This window comes from Cricetulus griseus, chromosome 4 (genome assembly GCF_003668045.3).
Source record: "Cricetulus griseus strain 17A/GY chromosome 4, alternate assembly CriGri-PICRH-1.0, whole genome shotgun sequence".
NCBI classification, from domain to species: Eukaryota; Metazoa; Chordata; class Mammalia; order Rodentia; family Cricetidae; genus Cricetulus; species Cricetulus griseus.
Genome location: NC_048597.1, coordinates 50137043 through 50163158, shown reverse-complemented (window position 1 = coordinate 50163158; position 26116 = coordinate 50137043). Strand labels below are relative to the sequence as shown.

At 36.8% G+C, this 26116-nt stretch overlaps 1 long non-coding RNA gene across 2 annotated transcripts in view; it reads right to left on the bottom strand.

Moving 5' to 3' along the window:
• LOC107979269 overlaps positions 1 to 26116 on the bottom strand; it is a 73861-nt gene that overhangs the window by 4802 nt on the left and 42943 nt on the right. The window contains exon 7 of one of the 2 annotated variants that reach the window (XR_004769930.1): positions 6137 to 6229. This is a non-coding gene — a long non-coding RNA (uncharacterized LOC107979269). Of the gene's footprint in view, positions 1 to 6136; positions 6230 to 22980; positions 23085 to 26116 lie in introns of those variants that run through there. The other variant, XR_004769932.1, reaches the window with a different exon arrangement.

Sequence of the window (26116 nt, the reverse complement as noted above, 5' to 3'; positions counted from 1 at the left end):
GACAGTGCAATCCATGAAGCCCTTATGCTCTTCCCAGATTACTGAATATTAAGAAATTCATCATATTAATCTTTTTTTTCTTCCCAACTTTTTTATTTGAATTAGAAGCAGGATTGTTTCACATGACAATCCCAGTTCCCTTCTCCCACCGGTCTTACCCCCGCCCCAACTAAAACCTTATTTGTCACATATCTTTTCTGCTCCCCCTGGATGGCGAGTCCTTCCATAGTTTGTTATCAGTGTCTTTCTTATCCTTTGGGATAGGGCTTAGGCCCACCCCTGTGTGTCTTGGCTCAGGGAGTATTCCTCTATATGGAATGGGCTCCCAAATTTCACACCTATGCTAGGGTAAATACTGGGCTTCTACAGGAAGTCCCATAGATTTCTGAGGTTTCTTCACAGAAACCCATGTTCCTGGGGTCTGGATCAGTCCCATGCTGGTATTCCAGCTATCATACTGGGGAGCAAAAGTTCCCGGATGTTCAGGTCAGCTGTTTCAGCCTAGTCTGGACCTCTGTGCTCTTCACTGGTCCTTCTCTGCATCTGGGTTCCAGTTCAGATCGGTGGTTAGTTATGGGTGTCTGCTTCTACTTCCACCAGCTGCTATATGAAGGCATATAAGCAGGTCATCAATCTCATAATCACGGGAGGGCATTTAAGGTAGCCTCTCCTCTGTTGCTGAGATAGTTAACTGGTGTCATCTTTGTAGATCTCCAGACATTTCCCTTGTGCTTGGTTTCTCTGTAAACCAAAAATGTCTCCCTCTATTATGATATCTCCATTCTTGTTATCGTGTATTCTTCCCCTGGCTCATACTTTCTGCTCCCTCATGTCCTCGGCATCCCTCTTCTTCTCCCCTTCTCATTCTTCTAGCTTCATCCCACCTCTTCCAGTGCTCCCAATTTGGTCAGCAGATCTTGAACCTCTCCCCTTCTCCAGGGGACCATGTATGTCTCTCTTAGGGACCTCCTTGTTTATTAGCTTCTTTAGCAGTGTAGATTGTAGGCTGGTAATCTTTACTCTATGTCTAAAATCTAAATATGAGTACATATCATGTTTGTCTTTTTGCAATTGGATTACCTCACTCAGAATGGTTTCTTCAAGATCCATCCATTTTCCTGCAAATTTCAATATTCCGTTGTTTATTTCCGCTGAGTAATACTCCATTTGTAAATGTACCACATTTTCTCTATCCATTCTTTGGTTGAGGGGCATCTAGACTGCTTCCAGTTTCTGGCTATTACAAATAGTACTGCTATGAACATCGTTGAACAGATGTCCTTGTTGAATGAATGTGCTTCTTTTGGGTCTATGCCTAAGATTGGAATTGCTGGATCTTGTGGTAGACTGATTCCCATTTTTTGAGGAGTCGCCATACTGACTTCCAAAGTGATTGTACATGTTGGCACTCCCACCAGCAGTGGAGAAGTGTTCCCCTTTCTCCACATCCTCTCCAACATGAACTATCATTGTTGTTTTTGATTTTGGCCATTCTGACAGGAGTAAGATGGTATCTCAGAGTTGTTTTGACTTGCATTTCCCTGATGGCTAAGGATGTTGAACACTTTCTTATGTGTCTTTCAGCCATTTTAGATTCCTCTATTGAGAATTGTCTATTTAGTTCTGTACCCCACTTTTTAATTGGGTTGTTTGGTGTTTGGGGGACTAGCTTCTTGAGTTCTTTGTATATTTTGGAGATCAGCCCTCTGTCAGATATGGGGTTGGTGAATATATTTTCCCAGTCTGTGGGCTGCCATTTTGTCTTGCTGTCTCCTTTGCTTTACAGAAGCTTCTCAGTTTTAGGAGGTCCCACTTATCAATTGTTGATCTCAGTGTCTGTGCTACTGGTGTAATGTTCAGGAAGCAGTCTCATGTACCAATTAATTCAAGGGTATTTCCCACTTTGTCTTCTAATAGGTTCAGTGTAGCTGGATTTATATTGAGATCTTTGATCCATTTTGACTTAAGTTTTGTGCAAGGCAATAGGCTTGGGTCTAACTGCAGTCTTCTACATGTCTTAAACCAGTTATGCCAGCACCATTTGTTGAAGATGTTCTCTTTGTTCATCTTAGAAGTCATCAGACTGAATTTCTAAATTTTCATTATAAGCTGCAAGTCCCTGTAGTACACATGTTAGGTAAAAGCTTGGATAATATCTCTTGCTTCCACACTCACTACCACCCCAAGGATCTTTAAGTGCTTTCCATCTTCAATGCTCTGTTTAATAATTAGAATTTGGTGTGTGCTCTGTTTTACCTCCAAGATTCTCCCAACCTCACATTATTTCTCTCCTCCTCATTTAATGACTACATTGCTAATTATTTCAAATTACATGCAACTTCAGTCATGAGACTCACCTATGTCTAGGGACTGAAGACTTGCTGCACAAGCATGAAGAACTGAGCTGTGCTATCAGCACTTATAAAACATCTGGGTGAGGCCTCGTATACTCTAAGTCCAGTGATGTGGGGATGGAAATAAGAGAATCATTGGTTACTGGGGACGCCAGTTTAAGGGAGAGGTCTGTACTAAAGGATTAAGTGATAGAGAAGGATGCGTGACAGCTTCCTCTGGTCTCCACATGTGCACAGAACTAGGCATACTTGCATACATGAAAACACATTCACATGGCAGAGTCAGAGAGACAGGTGAGAGAGAGGGAGAAGGGAAGAGGGAGGAGGAGAGAGGAAGAGACAGCGAGAGTGAAAGAGAGAGGGGGGGAAGGAGGGAGGGGTAACAAGGGATGGAGGGAGAGGAGAAATTGAGGTTCCCATTTCTGTTCATAACCTTTCTCATCTGCACTACATCCGGCCCATATTGGTGTTCTTAGCACTCCTTATTCTCAGCATGTTCATGCCATTCATCATTCTTCCTGTCTGTTTAGCTGAAAGTGCATGAGCTAAGTCAAGAATTCAATAAGACAGGTATTGTGTGTATCTTGTATTCTATTGTATGACTTTCATACAATTTCAGTATAACTTGATACAGTAATTCTACACTGGGTATACTTAAACTAAGTGACTACATCAATAAACTTGTAAGAAGTGGGGAACCTTTACATACTCTACTATCACTCCACATACAATAGCAGTCATATGTCACTCACAGAATAAGACTATGTGTGATAAAGTGGTAGGTTCACTGGGAATATTACACACATCAGAGGCCAAATTAAATCTAAGAGATAGGAGTCAAAGACGTCTTCATGGAAGAAGATGGTGTTGAGTGACATTTTTGAACAAAGGCATAGTTTCATGTCTGAGGTAAGATACTCAGACATTCCAGACAGGGGCATAGAAATGAACTTTTATGTAAAATTAATAAATCATGCTTATATGCAGTAACAATTTTGAAATATATTTTGATTGGCAAAAGTATATGCTGAGAAAATTTGAAATGCATTTTAATTAGTGAGTAAACATACTGAGAAAATGGATATGAGAACAGTGAAAAGGAAAAGCAATGCTCTGAGAAGACAGGATTGTAAAGCTCTCTTTAACAGCAAATACTGAACTAGGAACACATGGGGCATTGTGGTCCAGATGATTGGCAGTTTCTTTCTAAAGCATAAACCATAGTCCAGTTGTAGCTACATTATTCTGGAATACTACAGACATGAGATAAGACCAAAGAGGAGGCATGTCCAATAGGGCAAAACAAAGGAATAAGGGCATGGATACATACGAGGATGAACTCAGAAAAGGGGGTCAAAGATACTGTGTGCTCAGGCTCTGCTTAAGTTTTTATCACTAGTAGCTAGCTATACAACATATAAACAAGAGTGGGAAAAATAAAAAAAAAATGTTCATTTACAAAACGAACTCAGAGTCCTGTGTCTCTATGTGCTATTACCCCTTTCCCAGGTCCCTGGGATGTCACAGCTTTTCTGGCTGCAGCACTGTGGTCTAGACTGGGGGTATTAAGAGGGAGGCACAGCTCATAAGAAGAAGAATCAGAACCGCAACTGTGTAAGCAGGAAGATTATGAAGAAATGTGATATAGTAGTCAACTTGACTTTGAAGATAAATTAAATGTCTAGTTAGATAGTTGGTGAGTCAAAAGTAATGAGCATTCAAACATAATTTTCTCAAAAATATGAAACTGATGAGCAGTTGACAAGTAGTGAGGTATTATAATAGAGGTTCAATGAGTTATCTGGGAGAAATGCAGAGTCATAGATTGACAAATTTCCAGGCTCATAAAAGATTATTCTATTTAAAATGCATTTATAAATAAGCTAGGAGGCTCCTAGTAAATATGGCATCATGGTATACATTACCATGAAAATTAAAATAAAAGTTAACTTGCCATGGTGGCACATGCCTGGAAAGTCATCTCTCAGGAGACAGAGAAAATTGGATCATTGGAAGTTTGAGACTATCCTGGACTGCTCATGGAGCCTCTAACTCATGACACACTAAGAGTGAATGTTGAAGCAGAAGTCTGGTTGTAACCAAACATTTGGGAATCCTCTTTATGGGGTTGGCCATATGTTCCTAGTGCAAGACAAATTTTTAAGGAAGATGATAGGTGTTTCCAAATGTTGAATGACTGACAATAGTTAAGACATATATTACTCAATTTGTAGTGGCTTGTGACATATGTAACTTTATATTGGCAAGATATGGTGACTTGTTAAATGTGTAACTTTTAATTGGCAAGGAGGTAAGAGACAGAGATGAATATTCTAAGGCTCTAACTTATAAACCAGAGTAGGCAGGGTGTGTGCCAAAATGGCTTCCAGGTGGGACAGAAGGAGTAGACAATAAGACCAAAGCTTAAAGTAAATGGTAATGATTATAATATCTGTAATATTTGCCCTTGTGCTTGAAGATGCTGTTAGCTACCTTTCACATATTAAGTAAACTTCAAACAAATTGTGTCAATGCAATGTTAACAAAGCAAGGGTGGTGCACAAGTGGACGTAAAGAATATATCAATTTTTAGGCATGAGGCCCAGAAGACATTAGGGCAAGAAGACTTGAGCATTACATTTGAGAAACAACTGTATGTAGCCAACAGGGTCCACATTCTCTGAATTTTTTCCCTGCTTGCCAGGTACTTGGAAAGCTGGCTCATTCTAAGGAATAGTGGAACTTTGCGAAATGGGCTAGAGAACTTTCCTAGGTAAGCATCAGTGACCTCTGCTTACATGTGTCAGCTGTGCTCAAAGGTGGTGTCTGAGAGGAAATAGAGACATCAAGAACCCCTCCCTCTTTCCTTGTGGATGAGGAAAGAAAAATATTAAAAATGCAATTGTGTGGTGTAAGTTTCATAAGAAGGGATACCACAGGAAACTTCATCAATGATGTGACTAGAATAAGGAAACTGTGAAAGCTAATTATTTCCCCAGCCTGTGTGCTTCCTTTAACATGCATGTACAATATTGCAAAGTCTAGATCATAGAAAAAGCCACAAGAATGGGGGGAAGACATCACCCCTCCGAAGAGTGACCTCATACCACAAACAGTGAACTCAGCTCATGGTCAGTAAATCTCCTTTGCTAAAAGGGTGACCAACAAATGGATTTCTTGCTTGACAGAATCACACAACAGCAATCTTTGATATGCTTGGGGCCATTTCTGAGTAGCCCTCACCTTCTTTGACATGCCACTATCAGATACTGGTGATCCATGCTGCCACTGTGCTCCATAAGGGTTGGCTCAGACTGGTTTTTAATTAAATCTTCCTAAACGATGGATGAATCGACCTGTCTTTGCTGCAAGAGTGGTTGTGATCCAGTGTCCTGGGTACGCACTCCCCAGTGGCCTTCTTCTCTCCCCAGAGGCTGTGTTTTTGCATCACTGATCAATGTCTCCCTCTCCCTGGCTTCAGAGCACCATGATGAAGACAGAGAATAAAAACTCAGCATTGTTTCTATGGCAACAATTTAGAAAGGAAAGAGTAGAAGAGAGAGAAAGGGGAAACTTCACTACACTTTGGACTCCACACATCAGTCCATGAGCCAGCTGTTTTAAGTAGTTGGTACCAGAACTTATTTTTAGAAGAATGGGAGAAGTATTATCAGAGTCCCTTCAATTTTGGTTTCTACCAGTAGGAATTGAAAACATGAAGCCTACTGGAACTAGATGAATGGAAACAGTCACATGCATGTTCTTGCTACAGCACTGCTCACCATGTGAAAGAATGCGGTCTGTGAATGTTTACCCTGTTATACAGATCCATAGCATAACTGTAGAAGGCAGCCACACTAGTGCCTTTTCTGTTACTGTAAAAAAAAAAAAAGACAATCAATTTAATGATGTTAAATGATTTTTTGGAGGTCTATGTTTTAGTTCATCATCACTGGGTCTTGTTGCTTTGGACCTGTAGTGGTACTGTGCATCCCTACTGGGATGTTCATGTTGAAACTAAGCTGTTTAACTCTAGACACAGAAGCGGAGATATCTATCTATATCATCTATATCTGTGTCTATGTCTATATCTATGTCTATCATCTATCTCTATATATCTATACTATATATATATATATATATATATATATCTGTATATATCATCTATTTTCTATATCTATTATCTGTCATCTCTATATATTATACATAATCTAAATATACATATATGTTTATATTATTATTTATAAATACTTAAACTTATATATATATACATATATTTTATATAATACATATGGCATCTTTTTCCATATCTATCATCTCTCATATATATATATATATATATATATATATATATATATATTCGATAGAGAGAGATAAACAGAATATTTACTAAAACACCATATCCTCATAGCCTGGAACAATGTCTGAAAAGGATAAGATTTGAGGCGCTTACCTATTAAAATAAAGCAGCATTCAAATGTATGTATTCTAGTGAAACTTGTGTGAAAGACACTTTGGTATAAAAGTGCTGGTTTTTAGTTTTTTTTTTTTTTTCAAAACAAAGAAAGCCAATTCCAAGACAAAAAAATTAGCTCACACACACCAAACCAAAAAATGCAACTAAAAAGCAAATACTTAGAGAGTTACATATTAAAACATATCAGCATTGAGTGATGACGATTTGGAAACCTTAGGAAAATATTAGATGGTCTAATTAAAGACGAGACCTACTCATAACAAAGGTGCCAGTCCAGTAGTTTAGGGCAGAATGAAAAGTTCAAAATTGTTCAAATGAAATAGAGAATCCTTCCCTGCATAGTGAGATGGCTTAGCTCTTCTACAATAAATGCTTAGGAAACATGAGAAAGCGGTTTGTTAGGGCCAGCAGTATTGAAGATCAGAAAAATGTACACTTAGTTTGAAAGGTCATAGGTTTTAAGATGCTCCCACACATATGAGCTGTGTAAAGGGGAAAACCCAAGGGATGAACACAATAAAAATTCCACCAGGAGTGAGAATAATATTTGGATATGGGGTTTCCACATTATTTTATTTTTTCAATTTTGGGAAAGCTGTCTCTGGATTTCATTGATGGCATTTTTTTTTAGTGAAAGCAGCATGCACATCAATGTGTACCTTTTGATAAGCCTTGTATAGTTTGGAAATTTTCAGAAGCCCCACAGGGATGGAATATCCACATTAATATACTCTGTGGACATGCTAATATGTCCCCCAGGATGCAGAAGAGGTCAGCCTGAACAGGCTGGCAGCTGGAGTTAAAATCATTCTTTCTACCAGCCTTCAGCAAATTGTCCTTTTAACTGTTTTTAACCTTTATCTTGAGAAGTGGAAGCTGTTGGTTTTAAGGTTTTAAAGCATATTAGAACTTTCATGTCTGTATTTTCAGTCCTTAAATCTTAGAACATGGGGATAAAACCCATGCAAGTCACTGACTAGAGGCATGAAAAAGAAGTCATTCCATCCTCTTTTGTCTCCATATTTCTCTAATGTTTATGCATAAATAAATTATCCTGGTGTCTAATGTCATGGAATCTTCTTTTATACTTAACTTACTTCCAGATAATTTATACTATGTTGGAAATTAAGAAAAAAATAAAGTGAATAGTGACCATCTAATGTGGAAAACCCTAGACTGTGCAATTGGATTATTTGAATTCCAAATGAGTGGTAAGATAAATTTACCATAAAACTCAACAATGCTGACATTGTGGTTTCTTTATCCCATACAACATAGCAAAATATTATTGGCATAGTGCTTGGAATTTGAGTTGTAGAGTTAGCAATCTATATTTTGGTTCTGAATTCAGGACTTATTGGCTCTGGGATCATTGCAATTTACACATTTCAACTTTTGTGTCCTCATCTGAGGAATGGAAATAATAATGCCAATTTATAACTAGCCATTACTGTTCAGATTCATCACCCTAAATGCGTCTAAAGTATCTAGAAGAGGGCTTGTGTCATGTCCAGCTAGAGATTGCTGCTGCCATTGAAGAGCATGGGTAACTAGATGGTCATTGAACTCAAAACAACACGAGAGGAAAAGTGCTCTGATCTCTTTCAGAGCCACAGAAATTATTTCAAAATGAAGAGACATAATGTGGTGTTAGATTAAAGCTGCAGACTGCATTTTTCAGACATACAGTCCAGTGGACATAGGAAGTAAGAGCCAGGATTACTGTACCTAAACAAATAGTGAATGCTTATGCTTCCTTCCTTCCTGAGTCTTGAGTGCAGGTGACAGGCAGATAGGCATGTGAACACATGGATGTATAGAAGTATAGAAGACAGACAGATATAGCTGGAAAGATGTAAAAAATTGACATATTTATATGCCTAGAGCAAGATTTCCCAATCAACAACGCAGCTGAAAAATTATGTGAATTGTTAAATAAAATCCAATTTATTTTTAAGGGATCATAACATCCTAACAGTTTTACTTCATCATTGCTTTTTCTTATTTAGTCAGAAAACATTACAAAATATATTTTTAAAAAGAATTTCCTAATTGCTATGGCTCCTATGTAGAATTACTACCTGGCTTAGTGTTTTCTATAGACCACAATGTGAGGGAACTCTGATATTTTCAAGGTAGGCAGTTGGTTACTTTGGATTCTTAGATTCTACAAACTAGTTGTCAATGACTTGAGGTGATCCAGGTATGGGCAACTTTGTGCAGTTCGTAATATATATGCTTCCATCATAAACCTTTTGTATTTTATGTGTTTATGTGTACATGTTCCTATGTGAACATGCATGCATATGATGGGGGACTTTGTGTGTATTTGCATTTGTGTATACATGTTTATTTGCATGCATTTGCTTATATATGTCAGAGATCAAGAATGGATACCTTCTCAATCATTCAATAATGCTCCTTCTCATTGTTCAAAGCAGGACGTCAGGATGAGCCTGGAACTCACTCTTTTGGCTAGTTTAGCTGACCAGTGAAATCCAGGCATCCTCCTGTATCGCTTTCTCCAGTACTAGGATTGAAGGCATCTACTACCATGCTCTACTTTTCACATGTGTCCTGGGATGTTGAATTTAGGTCCTCATACTTGTACAGCAAGCACACTGCCAACTGTTCCTTCTCCCCTGCCTTCTCCATTATGCTTTATTCTTTCATCTTTAAACTTGGAATTAGACTGTTCCTTTGGTGCTTCATACTGTAGTTTTTGTTTCTTTTTTCATGCCAGCAACCTCCTCGGGGAGTTTCAGTCCATTCTTAATGTTGGCTATAGGTTTGGTACACTCTACAATATATTCTCTTCAATGGCTTCTAAATAATTAATTAAATGCTAATGTTGCTTTTCTTCTTCACAATTGGTCTTAAGTGCTAAATCAATCACAGATTAATTGAAACTTCCTCACTACTTTCTCTTTTCTCTCCATAAATTAGCTTTCACTTTCATTTTCTTTCATGGACCTTTTCCCCCTTCTCTTCAGGCATTCTCAGAGGGCATCTAACAGTCTTTGCCTCTGTAGTTTTGAAGTGTGCAATTTGGAAGGAATGTGAGTCTGGCGGGAATTAAATTAACTAGAAGCTCTCTGATTTTTTATTAAATTGCTTCTTTTAAAGTTATTATAGTACATTCCAGGTATTCATTTTTAAATTTTCTTCCAAAAATAAAAAATAAAAAAGAGTGAGGTAGGAAAAGGCATTGATGTTCAGAAAACTATGATTCTCTTTCTTTGATACTTTTAAGGTCTATATTCAAAATACCTCTCTTGTGGTTTTAGTCCAAAGTTCAAAACCTTAAAATGATATTATTGAATTTAATTTGGGGAGAATAAGAGACAGTCAATGAACAGTGCCAAAAAACCTTGAAATGAAGAAACCCAGCCCAGTAAGGCATGGATGAGGAATATCTATAACAAAGTCTGAAAATTCTTAGTGATTGAGAATTTAGACCATGGTCAGAAAGCAGCAGAAACTCTCAGAAAGAACCAAGAGCACTGTCCTGTGGAGCAAAGTCTAAGACTGAGAAAAAGTAAAACTAAGTGAATTTCAAACACTTTGGTAAGAAAACATATGGGGATCATTATAGCAGCCAACTGGCCACATTGATGCACAGCACTCTTGTTTACTTTGCCCTTAGGTCTGGTAGATATCAAATGTGTTATTTTGAAAAGAAAATGAGAACACCCTTTTGATATAGTCAACATGCCTCAGACCTAGGTGGAGCCATGGCCTTGTCTTGACTGAAGGCTCTGCCATATCACATATCCCAAATAAAGATGTAGAAGCAAAAATCAGGAAAGTAGTGTATTCGGCAAGTCTATGTAGTGTTGTAAATAAGTCATAATGCCTGGTCAATGAGTTGATATTTTCATTTCTTATTCGTGTTTTTAGTCCCTCTCCCCCACTTAGGCCATCGTCACTCAGAGAAGGCATCTGACCCAAAGCCTCAACAACTTTTGCATCTAAGAAAATGCTGTTGTACCAAAAATCAAACCTTATCCTGCCATTCTCTCTTGTTAAAGTTAATGAGTAGGTTCCAATTCTTAGAGTGAAATCTAAGCACCTCAAAGAATTTTGAATAATCTTCTTTTCTTCTTTATGTGAAAAGAACTTTATATCCCAATGAGATGTTATTTCATATATATATATATATATATATATATAATATATATTTGTTTTTTCCTTAAGTACTTTGTAAACAATTTGGATTTCCTTAGTAAACAAAGTTTTCTACTATGATAATGCTGTTCCATCTGCCATTTGTCTTAATTTTTTTGGCCTCTCCTACTTTTCGTTCTGGATTGGTCTCAATCCAGAACTATACCCAATCAAGTATTAAAGGACCCAGAAACCCCTTACCCCACCTTGTCTCATCATCACTTACGGCACCACATCACTACAGCCTTTTCATATATCTCTCTTTCTCACTAGATGATAAGTGATTTTAAGGGGATGACTTATTTTTGTTCTCCTTTCCCAGAGAAATAGCTGTTATTGAAATATGATCATTAAAGTTTGGTTGAGTGAAACATCAAAAGGAATTGGGAAACTCTATTAGGAAGCCATGTTTGTGTCCCATGAATATTCTTAAGCTGAAACCCAACCAGCCATGTAATGAGAGCAGGAGGTGAGACCACAGAAAGGAGATTAGACTGTGCGAGAATAGCCTCCATGAATAGGTTTAGTGCATCCGAAAGGGGGCCCCAGGGACCTGCCTTGTCTTGTCTATGTGACAACATAGATAGAAAATGTTAATCATGGGGAACAGACCCTTAACAGTCATTGTGTCTGCTGAGCCTGTATCTTGGATATAGCAGTTTGGATTTTCCAATTCTGAAAATAAATGTGAATTGATTTTGAGCCACATGCTTATGAGATTTTATTGTATCAAGCTTCACAGGCCTATGGGAAAGGAAAAAAAAATGAGATAACGGCAATCAACAGAATGACTGACATAGGCAGAATGCAGTCACTCTGATACTTTATTTAGGTGGCAATAACTACTTCTCTGTGAATGGAAAATATCAGAACATTCAGAAGACAGCAAACTCCCTACAAAGACTACATCATGCATCTAATTATTGACTTTGGGGCCCTCTCATAGGAGTTTTATCATTTATTTTTTCATGCACCTGTAAGGATGTTCATGTATGTGTTTTTACCTAAGAGTCATTGCTTTTCATTTATTTCTTTTAATTCTTCCACAGGGAGTGGCACATAGTACGGAATTTATTGTCTCGTATGTGATAAACATTTTATTAGATGAAAAATCTTGGAGTGAAGACAGCATGAAAATATTAAAATTAAAAACCAAAAGATGTGACACTATAACCTATTCTTCCTATACACTGGTCATAATATTTTTACAACATGTAAAGAATATGACACTGTAAAGGATAAGGCTTACTTGGCATTTCCTTTTATCTGTCAGTAGAATTAAATGTTCTTCAACAGAAGTCCATAGTGTATCTTGTGGATATACATACCATTGAATTCAAATAGTTTAAAAACCATGGAGGTTTGATACCAAGTGGGAAAAGTTAACTTATTGCATGTATAATTTAAAATTTCTGATTGTAGTAATAGAACATTTTAGAAATGAAGATGAGGTTAGGTTTTTATAGGTGTTTGAGAAAGATTTATTGTGGAAGTCTATATGTAATAGAATATAATTGTGACCTGAAATATGTAGTTTAAAGACCTGAAATCTAGTCATTATCTAGGAAGTGGCTATAAATGCAAGTCTTCATTTCTAGACTTGCAAGCCAGATATTACTAATGAGTCTCAGAAGTCTGTGCTGGAATAACTCACCCAGGCTATGCAGCGTGCATATGATATCAACTGAAAAGAAACCTTTCTGAACACTATGAGGAAGCTGCAGCAGCAGAGGCTGAGGTTGACATGACAGCACTTAAGAACTACAAGATATTTTCCCCTTCTGAATCTCTTGGGAATTGGACTTTTTCCTATTGAGTGGGCACATTTCAGGGTCCCTCCCTAGTGAAGGTCCTTGACTAAACCTGACATCTAAGCAGCATCTGTAACCTCAAGCTTAAAGAAAGAAACCAAGGGATGATTTTTTGGTACATTTTAGATGTCAACACTTGCCATCAAAAAAAAAAAAACCCACTGAATGTTTAAATCTGTGTTCTTTTATACTTTATCTGCTTTGAACCATTTTGTTCTGTTACATTGTTTTCTTCATGTCACTCTTTCATTCTCTCTATTTTTTTCTTTGGAGCAGGGAAGTTGAATCAATTATTAAGGCATTTAGAGGAATTTGGTACCCAAATGAGTGCTCATCTACTCGATTTCATAGTATTTGTCTGCTTACACACAGACTGTGATTTAAATGTTAGCTCTGAGTCTTGAAGTATTGCTTGCTTTACTTTTAGGAACCTCTATTAAAGTAGCAAATGGCAAAAGCCACTCCAAAAACACTATAGCAATAAATGGATAGTTATATTTGAGTAGACAGTTTGGGGAAGTAATACCTTCTTTTTCCACTAAAATGCCCATGGAATAAAACTAGCTCTTTGGAATAAAATTCAGCAAACAATAATAATCTCTCCTTTCCAGATAAAAATAAAAGCACAGCAATAAAGTCAGAGGGTATTTTTGATACATATGTTTATTCTCAGACCCATCACACATGATTGAAAAAAGTGAAAAGTTATAGCTCCATTTTCTGATTTCTCTTGGAAGCTATAAAAATGCATCTATGACTCAGGTCATTTCATGAAGAAAAAATAATATGCAACATATAAAATTCAGATAATTAACAGCGTTATAAAAATCTCTGCTACCTCTTGTTTTTAGTAGGAAATTTATTCATTAGTGTCCCTCTTATAATAGTAGTATCATTATGAGTCCACACATATGGTTAAGCATCTACTGTGTGTATTAGCCACCTAGGATAATTTTCCCTCTGGGATTTAATTGTGGTGTTTGAAGAAAGAGAGAAATGAAATTATGAAAGTCTGAGAGATTCATGCATTTCTGCTACTGGGTCTTACTCTCATTATTTACCTGAAAATTTTATTTTGTGCAGGGAAGGAAGGGCACAGTTATAAGGGTACAGTTACAAATTGTACACACAACTATGGGTTCTCTGACACCAGGATCAGTAACCAGGTTGGGAAGAGGCAAATTTTCTCTCTTTTGGTGGAAATCACAGGTTTTTTATTATTCTGTGGAAAGTTGGGGATTCTCTAATGGAAGCTTGTCTCTTAATAACTCTAAGTTACTACCCATAGAAAGATCAAAGACTTGGATAACTATCTAAACATCAGAACTTTCTTGTTCTATCATTTACAACTCTGCTTTTTTATTGGCACAGAATACACCTTGCCTTAATCTTAGATGAAAATAGCATTCTCTAAAAATTGACCAAAGCCTATGGAAGATTGAGAAATCAACAATCACTTTCTAAGGAGACATGCTATGTTTTGTGGGAGAAAAGACTGGCTCTAATTGAAATACCCAGCAATCCTGCAAACATTTCATCCTATCACAAAGAGATTTGTGAATTAATATCAACTTATCAGGAAGATATTTGGAAAAGTGGATGATCCAGAGGAAGCAGGTCCCTTCCTATATGTGGAGGGAGCAACCTGGATTAAATTTCAAATCAGTGTGGTTCATTGTTGTTTTCAAAGAGCTAAAGAAATGCCATGAACTAAATGACTGGAGAATCATCAAGCTGAACAAAGGTCAAGAAAGATAATTTGGGAAGGAGTCTTTCACACAAATCATAAAGGGAGGTCCTTATACACCACCTTGGACACTTTCTGGAGTCACTACTGAACCACTGCCCCAATGCAGTAATAACTTGGGATAAAATAAAGCATCCTCCAAGGAGGCATTTAGTGGTGAGCTAAGGCTGAGCGCCTTCAAGGACATTTATCTCCATAGTAGCAACGCTTGACTCTTTGTGGTTTCCACAAATCTCTGTAAAAGGCATTGATCGCCACTGTCAGTATGATTAGAGGAAGCACCAGTGCGTAGCATGTTTATGATTTTTAAAATAAAAAAACCCTCACATACTTATGATATACCATGAAGAAGCATTCATTATCCTCAAAAGAATAAATTGCATATTTTTAAATGGTTCTTTCTCTTTTTGGTTCCTTGCTGTTGTTTAGGATGGTACCTGAAGACCAAGAGAGTAGCACTGATCTGTGACTTTAATAATTTCTCTTACTCCTCTGATCATTCCTGCCCATATTTTAAGACTGAGATTCATGCTCTTCGAATGCATTTTCCACCTTAAAAGTTTGTGGTGTTCTTTTCACAAGCATTATTCCACAAAATTCTTTCACTGCTTCAGAGATTACTATAAGTGATGGATGCCAGCAGACTGGCCATCAGTATTCTTTCCCAAATATTTGAACACTTTTTAGTTATTTGAAACTGTTAGTCACATTTGAGGAAATGGATATAGAGTATAGATTGTGAGACAAAATCTGTGACCTCTGGTAAGATTCAGAATGTTGTATGATAGAAACATGTTAAAAATCCATTAAAAAGTTACAAATAGTAACAACATTTATATCATGGTTTCTCATCCTTACCCTATCGACATTATAAGCCATATGGGCAATTCTGGTTATGAGAGAATTCTGTTGCATTGTAGTCATTTAGCAGGATCTGTAGTAGATTTTTATAGTTCATTTTTGAGAAGCACTCTTCTAGAATAGAACAATAACGTTTGTCATGTTTATGAAAGCATTCATCAGAGAGAATTCATTTGACCTTGGTCTTACATTATGAAGAGTAATCAAAGCTAGAAATACAGGTTGGATCACATTTTATGACCTTGATGTTTTTTGGAAGTAATGATTAAAGTATAGCATGATTATAAGTAGAAGAACAGTTAACATGGCATTTCCAGCAGGACAAAACAAGATTCAACTCCTAGATTTAAACCTTAGCAGTTATGGGACCTTAGACAGTTAAACTAATACTTTTCTTTTTGATCATGATTGAATGTGCATTGAATGGGACACTGAAATTATTGTGTGGAAAAATGATGACATCAAAAACTTCAAGGTAAAAAATATATGTGGGAACAAAATCTCATTGTAATAAAACAAGCATGACTATAGAAATACAGGAAATCGGTGAACACCAACCATTTCTTACTTGGTAGACTGGGTTAGCCTACGTCAAGCATAGAATCTCAACTTCTGTTAGATTATCCTATTCTTTATAAGGAAATAAACATGCATAAATGATTTAACCTTTATATTGTAATATACTCATAGTCATTAATAAACTCTTAATTATCACAAATGTTTAGAATTTAAAACCAACATATGCATATATGTGTATACATGTCCATGAGGAGGAATCATAAACAAATGTCAATATTGATCTGGGTCAGAGTTGCAAGTTGCTGCTAAAGCAACTGTTTAATATGAAATAATAAGTCTGTACTTATCTCAGTGAACCAGGTCTGACCATTTTCAGTGTCAAGATTCTGTATGTGCAAGTGAGATTACAGCTCTGAGGTCTTCGGACAGAGAAACTTTATTTAGACATTTGCCTCAGGGTGTGGACTTGACCATGCCTTTTAGAGGAAGGGTAAGACTGGAGTTGGAATATGAGTACAGTATATAAATATAGGCTGATTATAGAGATCTAGCTTTGAACATTTTTCCTATAAACTTTAGTTAGCCACTCAGATCATTTTGTTACCACTGCCTTGATTTGGGTAATTGTAGAGATTAAAACCCATGGTTTCCAGGATTGAAACTTCTGCTTCTGCAATTTCAGTGTATTCAAGTCTTGAAATAAATGGTCATTTTAGAGCTAAATTAAGGCAAATTTATATAAGGCTTAAAAATGATGGCAGCCACTTCCCATAGAACAGCATCTCTTCTAAGCAGTGAATGTTTTATTCTAGTGAGGGAAGATTTTGTGACACAATCAGTTACATGTGAGCCTCTTTTCAAGGCTCACTACTCTATGACACTGCCGATTCAAGTGTTACATTAATGCCAGACCATACGATCCCAGCATGTGATTCCTTCTGATGGGTTGCAGCTCCAGCAATGGCTACTTAACCATCTCTGGGAGAGGCCTGCCTGAGGAAAGAGGTGATAAATGTCACACTGGGAGATTAATTGCATATGTTCCCTGTGACATGACATCCCATAGGACTTAGGAATATGTTTGTGGTTTTATAAAGCATACTGTAAATATCAGATTCAGCTTTGGCTGTGACCCTGCCAAACACAGGGCTGATGTCATTTGTCATATTCAGACATTGCCTTTTAAAAAACATCCTTGTACAAGCTGATGCCAAGGTGTGATGTGTTTGATAGCTCTGAGGAAATTGTTCTCCTTATAGTAGGGGAGTGATAGGGAGGACAAGGAAGGCAAGGTATTAAACCCTGGGATAGGGCACAAACATGTCACTCAGGGGAATGAGTAAATAATGTTCTTGCTTTTTGATTAATGAAAGTTATAAGACACATTTTCTTATGCCTTCCAAAACTCTTCTACTGGTGAATTTTTAATGGGAAATCTATCACAGAAGACAACCAGAACTTTCCAGGGAAGAGGTTAATGCTTACAGTGCTTAACTATAATGAGATATTTTTGGAGTTCCTACTGGGTGAGTGATTGGACATAGTGAGGAGCACCCACCACTGCCAAGTTATTGACATGGCCAACAATTCTGTAGAATCTTCCATTGAGCTTCAGATTTGAGCTAAAATTCTGTATTTGTGTTACTTATGCATCTTATGTCTGTTCCTCCCATGATCTGTTTTGCTTTAAATCCCGACACCCCTCACAGCAAACCAAAACGATTAGCTTTTTATTTAGACCTCTGAATATCTCACATGTCTCAGACTGAATGGAACATATTTTCACTGTCAGCAGACAGATGTTCAGAGCATGAAGCCTCACCTGAAAGAGATAGGTTGCATCAACATCCATCTGTCCTCTAAAATGACCAGCCGCCGACAACCACCCATTAAATAATTTACTTCATTTTGGAAAATACTTTTTTCCACCTGATACCTAGAAGGCTTAATTCTATTATTGCCTTTAATTTGTGTTTCTTCTCTGACTTAATACAATGTGCAGCATCTCTAGGCTGAAAGTTCAAATTCCTGGTGCCTGCAGGAAATATATGATGTGAAACCAAAGTGCCTTGGAGAAGAATACTTAATCTTTGTCACTTAAGTTCCAGTGAGTGTAACATGACTGAACATTGAGATGCAGACCATGTATATGAATAAATTATGCAACTGCTATAAAACTGTGGGGCAAAATGCATCTCTCACTTGGAGGAAATGAGAGAGATACTCCCAGCAGAGACAAATATGGATGCCCACGATTCAGGAACACAGATTCTGGTGGCTACAGATAACATTTCCTATTGTGGGAATTAATCAATTGACTTTTTACTAACAGAATAAATAAAAAAGTCATAAACCTACATATTTACTAAGCAAATTTCTGAGAATAACAGCATTCAGAATTTTTTTCTATAAGTTTTCCATGTTGTCTGCTGATCATATTGGCTTTAGGGGTTGTGTGAGATGCTTGTCTGCTAAGTAAATAAATTCCAAAGGATTTACATTGTTTTCAAAAGGATGTTAGAACAGCTAAAGAGGTGAGTGTTAAATATCATTTCAATTGGCTAAAGGTAGCCACAAGAAATTTGGGGTATTAAATCTGTAACATTCTAACAATCACACAAGTAACAATCATACAAGTAACACAAGCAACAATCACACAAGTCCAGTATGTCAGCTTATCAGTCTTCAACATTGCTATGGCCTTTCTTTGGGAACTCCAGTTTAGAACAAGCTTCTTGAGGTCAAGGAGACAAAGATTATAGAATTTGCTTATCTTGTCTTCCTCCTTTCTCAATTATACATTTCTTTCTCCAGCCCCATATACCTCCTGTCTCTTTAATTATACCCTCAGATTATCACATCCTGCCCCAGATATTGGTTTAAAATACATGATCAGGGGGAGAATTGTACTTTCCTTAGAAAGGAGAGACCCACTTCTAAACCTTAACTGCACTATGATCAACATGTTTGCGACTTTGTGATTGCCTTTACCTTGATTAAACAGTAGTTTTCCTTTCTATTAATTTGTATACTGAGTTATACATTTTCAAGAATTCTGTCTTGGTTATTTGCTGTATATCAGGTATTAGGCTGAGAAAAAGGGCTCATAAAGTTCTTACAAATAATTACAAGGCTATGTAGTAAATGTTATGAAGGGAATATTTCCAGGTGCCAGGAGACAGAATTAGGAGAAATTGCTTTCCAGCCGGGGAAAGGGATCGGAGCATGCACTAAGGAATAGTTATATTCATGATAAAACATTATTGGTTATTAGTTGAGCAGATGCATCTCAGCCAGAGATGTGTACAGATACATTCAAACATGAAAGAGCCTTGGACTATGATATTGAATGAAGAAGTAATTTAATTTGATAAAACTTGAACAGAACAGCAGAGTTGGGTAACTGGAGAAGGCATCAGATACTCTTGTTAAAATTAACTTATTAATTTTTGTTTGGTTTTTCAATACAGGGTTTCTCTGTGTAGCTTTGGAGCCTATCCTGACACTCACTCTGGAGACCAGGCTGGCCTCGAACTCCCAGAGATCCGCCTGCCTCTGCCTCCTGAGTGCTGGCATTAAAGGCATGCACCACCAATGCCTGGCTTTAGCTTATTAAATTTTAACATCAGCAGAATAGTGTCATTTTTATTCCAAAGAGGAAAAAATTTGAAGTATGGGGATTTCGGTAGAGAATTGTGTCATCCCATGCAAAACAAAACAAAACAAAAACATGGAAATCATATATATATATATATATATATATATATATATATATATTGACAATTTGAGGCTTTTAGCATTTTATCAGAACATGTTTAACTGAGACATGATAGATGGTGGCCTGTAAGACAGGTTAAAATGAGCATAGGGATTCTTTCTGGAATAGGTAGCTCATGATTGTCATTTGATTATTTAGAAATATGGGAGAGGACAGGGTTGATAGTGAAATATCAGTTCAGTTGGTGGTTTGAGAATTAAACATATCATCAGGTGGAACAACTGGATTACAAATACAGGCAGAGTCACATAAGGATAGAGATTATCAATTGATATTGATAAGAAGTCAGCCTTTAGCCAGGCATTGGTGGCACACACCTTTAATCCCAGCGCTTGGGAGGCAGAGGCAGGTAGATTTCTGTGAGTTCAAGACCAGCCTGGTCTACAAGAGCTAGTTCCAGGACAGTCTCCAAAGCCACAGAGAAAACAAAAAACAAAAAAGAAAAAAAAGAAGAAAGAAGAAGTCAGCATTTTCATTGGTGAGAGAAGGCCACCGAAAGGTTTCAGCGAAAGAAGTGACAGAAGAAGAACTGATGTGTTGGTACCCACAATGGCTGTGTGCCAACCCAAAGGAAGAATTCATATAATTCTTCTAGCTGTGTGGAGAATGGATTTTGAGTTAGGCAGGTGTAGAAACAGAAACATGAACACAAGAAGTGTCTGTGGAATTTTCCAGAACAAAATATCATGAGAATGTAAAACCCAGTAGAAATAATGTGGATAGAATCTAGATATAGTTACTAATGCAAATCAAGTGTTTGACACTATATTCAGAGGAAAGCTGCCTTGGCTTGGGATTTTAGAAGCAGACCCTGAGATGAGAATGCAATTGGTAGCAGTTTAATTTGGAAAGGAAGAAAATGCCATCAGGAAAATAAGGAAATAAAGCAAGGAAGATATTTCAGTGAATAAAGGGCATATTTTCATGCAAATTACCACTGTGGGCAACTGGCACTTAATCCTGCTGAGAAACTTTAGAAGACAGTAGAGAACATATGCTTTATAACTATGTTAACAGACACATAAAATGCATTCCACCCAAGGAGAGTGGATGGAGGATATTTATAAACCAGTTGCCATCAGCCACTGGTCAAAAGCAGGGACTATTAATCATGTGGTCCTCCTACTTGCTATGTATGGAGATGCAGGTACAATCGACAGCAAGTCAGACTGGCACATATGGAGATGCTCAAGACCCTAGGAATGAAGCAGGGTAACCATATATTCTGACAAACTTGATTTAAAAATAGACCACCCCAGGACATATGTTAGTTGATAATTGCACTGATAGAGACGATAAATGGCTGATAGACTTAGAAAGAAAAACAGAATTTGTTCCTGGGCATGTTAGATTTGAGGATCCAATAGTTTATTTTGGTGTTAAACCTCAACAAAATGACATGGACTTGCAAATAAGGTTTAGAAGTCAGCAACAGAATATACAGAATATTCATGTAGACAATTGAGAACTCTTATATAGATTGTATAGTGATAATGGTGGAATAAGAGAAGAACATTTGAGATTGTCACCATTTCAGGGTAATGCCAAAAAGAGACAATAAGAGATCAAGCAAAATGAAGTTAACAATTTTGAATGTAGCCAACAGTGGCAATAGATTTTTCCTCTCTAGTTGTGGAGATTGGCAGTGGTTAAGTCTTTAGTGACTGACAAAGTCTATGGGATCCTGTGCTGTATTTTCAACTTGACACAAACCTAGACATAGCTGGAAAGAGGGAATAATAATTGAGCAAAATGGCTCCCTCCATAGCACTGGCATGAAGTATGTATCTTGTGGGGGAAAGGTTGTAAAAACAAAAGACAAAGCAATAAGAGAAGTCACAAAAGAGAGAAAAGAAGACAGGCTTAGAGAGAGAGGAAACTGTGAGGGTAAACGCATGAGAAAGTTAAAGATATATTTGGAATAACATTTCTGCTTCCTTTGTATAAGACAATGTGGGGAGGAGAGAAAGGGGTGCTTTTTTTGCTAAGAAAAAATATGTTAAAGCAGCATTATTCTGGTGACACCTTCTGGTTTCTCTAAATAAGAAAATTTCATAAAATAAGTATAAGTCCATGTTTGTGGAGTATATCTGTAGTACCAGTACTTGGGAGGGATAGGCAGTAGAATCCAGCTACCTGAGAGCTTGTTGCAAAAAGCAAAAGGAAAATAAAACACTTTACAGCAACACACATGAAATGGTTGTATAAATAAGACTGGAACAATAGAAACAGCAAGTGACATCTATATGTGGAAGAAAGAAAATGTTGTGAGTCTCTAGATAAAACAAAACAACTGCAACAAAACCAGTCAACTAATGAATATTGAGAGAAGAAGAGGGATGATCCAGGAAAGACCCCCTTCCTTTATTGGTTATCCAGTGCAGAGTGGTCCGTCTTGAAACTACAAACAACCAAACAAAAACAACAACAAAAAGAATCATCAGAATTTATTTATCTCTATCCTTTCATGCACAGGGATGCATCCACAGACACACACTCAAACACACATGTACACATATACACACATACATACATATATGTGTAAGTAATGATAATAATAAAAGAACAAGGCTATCATCTTGAGTATGAATGTCCATGGGAGGGTTTAAAAGAGAGTACCTGGGACTGGATAGAGAGAGGAAATGGAGAGAGGAAGTAATGTAATTCTGTTTTAATTATGAACATATTTTTTAATGTGACTTCCCCAAATTGGAGTAATATATTCCCAAAATGATACATGATATCCCTTCCCAGAATTCTAACTCCTGTCTTGGTATTTACCCACAATACAAGTACTCTTTAGAACCATAGATTTCTTCTGTCTGTGCATGCTTGAAATTGTTATAATTTGGTAAGACGATACACAACTTTTGGATTATCTGCTCCTTATTTTACTTTTAAGATTAAGCTATGTTTTGTCATTTGTCATTATTCTGCTATATTTCATCATGTAGTGTTCTTTTTCTGTTCCTTCAATTGTGGATGTATATCTGAGTTATTGAGAGTTATACATTGCAATGAGTAGATTTCCTATGAAAATTTTAATACATATATTTTGATTAAACCTTGTATGCATTGGATGGAAATGGGCTGGGAGGAAGATCTTAGGAGGGAAGTATAGGAAAACTAGAGTGACTCAGGGTCCATGCCATCTCTGGAGTTAAGTCCTAGTGGTGATGGGCTTGGAGGAGAAGCTGAAGCAGTGGTTGCAGAAAATCTATGGGTATCCTAGGGAGAGCATAATGGATGAGGGAAAACGGGGCACATGTAGTCTATCTAGCCGCCCTACCAAGTTTGATAACTCTGGTTTCTCTGGAGGACAAGTGACAATTACTCAAGTTCTTTGCTGCTGTAGTCATCATATTCAAACCTAAAAGACAGCCAATATATCCAACAACTGATAAACAGATAATGAAAATTTGGTACATTTACAGACTAGAATATTATTAAATTCCTAAGAACAATGAAAGCTTATGTAAATTAAGGGAGCTACCAATAGACATCCTGATTTAGGTAACCCAGTACCAGAAACACAGACATTGTGTTATTTCTCTTACATGTAGTCATTAACTTTTAAGCTTTAGTTGTATGTGTTTCAATCTAAATATCCTCATATATTAGTGAGCTTGTAAGGGATTACAGGGGAGGAAGGGCTCTTACAAGGAAGGGGAAATAGAATACAGTGTTATAAGAGGATAAAGGGGAATTAGAAGAAGAGGGTTAAAGCAGGTAGGAAGTAGTAGAAAAGGAGAGAGTGGGGAATATGGGAAGCGACAACTAACAATAAAGACCTAATTAGAGGTCTACTGCTATAGAAGTTTGCTAAAATATTATATATACAAAAGGAATTTAAAGTAAGTCATCATATAATAGAAGGAACTATGCCCAAAAGAGGCATTATGTGCCATGAAAAAAGCCTACAAAATGAAATGTATTTTATCTTTTTGAGTTGTTGGCCAAAGGGCTCTTTAAGTGTTTTCTATTTCTATGATAAAACTGTGATCAAGAAAAGCTTAGGGAAGACAAGGTATATTTCGCTTTCACATCCTGGACCCCAGCATATTGAGGAAAACCAAGTTATCAGAAGCTCAAGGGAACAACTTAGAGACAGGAGCCTGCAGGAAGAGCCAGGAGTATGTTTTATGGAGGGGTTCTGCTTACTGGGTTGCTTCCTGTGACTTTCTCAGACTGCCTTCTTATACAACCAAGGACTACCTGCCCATGGATAGTAGCATCAAAGTTATCTACAACCTCCACATCAATTATTAACCAAAAAATGCCTTATATGCCTACAGGCTGGTGCTATGGAGGGAGCTATTTTGCTCAATTATTGTTTCCTCTTTTCAGCCATATCTTGGTTTATGTCAAGTTGAAAATCCACCACAGAATCCTGTAGATTTTGCCAGTCACCAAACACTCTTTACCAATGCTAACCTCCACACATAGAGAGTAAAAATCTATTGCAGAAGACATCAAATACTTATGGTATAGAAACATGGGAAAATCTGGCTTATACTCACCATTACTGATGAGAGTTCATTTTCTTAAATGTTGCTATGCACTATATATACATGAGGAGAAAAAGAAGCACTAGGTGTACCCATCTACAAAGTCTGGAAGCTATAATGATGACCTGCCTTGCCTATAAGATATTCTCATTGGTGCAATAGTGGTATGAATGGTAGGGGAATAACCACCTGTTTTTGTTTGTTTGTTTATTTTTCATTTTTTTTAAATTTAAGGTCCACTTAATGAGGTAGAACTCATAGTATAGTTGATATTTTTAGTGATGCCAAGAAAATGAGATTACAATGATTGTGTATCTAGGGAGAACCTACTAATCTTAGATATACTATTATGTATCTTTCTTGTATGTGAACAGAATAATAAAAAGATTCCTAACAATATGCTCTATAAGATAGATCACTACATCATTCAACCCTAAGCCAAGAAGCTTCTTCTGGCAGTAGATGGTACTTAACACAGAGACCCACAATTGATCAAGATGCAGACTGACAAACTTTGAAGTGTTCAAGTGAATAAAATGTCTTTATCACATTGCTCCCATAGTTAAGGGATCTATATGGAAGATGAATAAAAAAGATAGTAAGAGCCAGAGGTAGTGAAACATTTTAAAGAAACATCATTTTCAGACACAAAAGTGAAGATATAATAGGAGCTCATAGAGACAATGACATAATGCTCAAGACTTGCTGCAAAAGCTCAAGTCAGACAAAACATCCCAGCATGAATGAGCTGAATGCAGACAAATCCCACAAATAGCCAAGAAGCTATTCATAAATGGTAATTGTTAGGAAAGGGAAAATCATTTCTTTTTAGTAGAGTAATACTGGTCTTATTAAACACATACCAAGGCAGCCCCCATGTTTAGGAAGAGATGCCCAGAACAAATTGTACTCTATGCTTTTACTGACTTACTTCTTTTGCATTGTTTTTTTTTTTTTAAGAAGGCAAAAAACATGAAGTTTCAGTGGTGAGACAGGTGTAGGGAGAGTATCATGGAGGATTTGGAGGTTGGGAAAATATGAAGAAAATACTATAAGGAAGTTTCAAAAATAAATATGCAAACAAGCAAGACAACAAGAACAATAACATCAACAAAGACTTGCCATTGATGAGTTTACAGTTGAAAGGTCAGCAAACTGTACACTATTGAACCGATTATACCAGCTTATATTGTCATAGATTAGAGTTGTCACTGCTGTGTGTTGCTGTCAGCACTATAAATATTTTCATCTTAGTTATTATCATAATTCTTTTATGGTGTTAGCATGTAGCTTTATTTCTCTAAAAATTAGACAATCTAAGCCCATTTTAGATTTTACTTGCACTGGACTACCCTATGTAAGCACTCATTTACACACCATGTACATACATACATACATACACCATACATACATACACATATACATAGTTTAAAAAGGGAAATTGGACTCATAAAAATAAAGAACTTGAATATGTATTCAGCACAACAGTCATCATTAATTTCCTCCCAGGTGAATAGTCATGGGTCTTTCTCATCCTAAGATATTACAGATACATGCCTATATTCTGAGAAAGATGCCTTGCTGAAGCTAGAGTGGAAAATAAAACTGTCAACAGTGAAATTGTATTCTTATTCTTTTTGTAATTTATTGATTGACAATTTTCTAACATTAAATGTATTGATGTGGTTAAAATCAACATCAAAATTTAATATACCATAACTACTTAGTTATCCATGCTCTAAATAAAACCTATAATAGAACAACCTTGGAATTCTTAGTTTTTTTCTAAGTAGGTTTGCAGTAATTTTCAGTATTGGATTATGTAGACTATGGACGACAGGCATATTAGGTGGTTCATTGAGCTTCTTGGAGGTTAGGCATGATTAGCAGAATG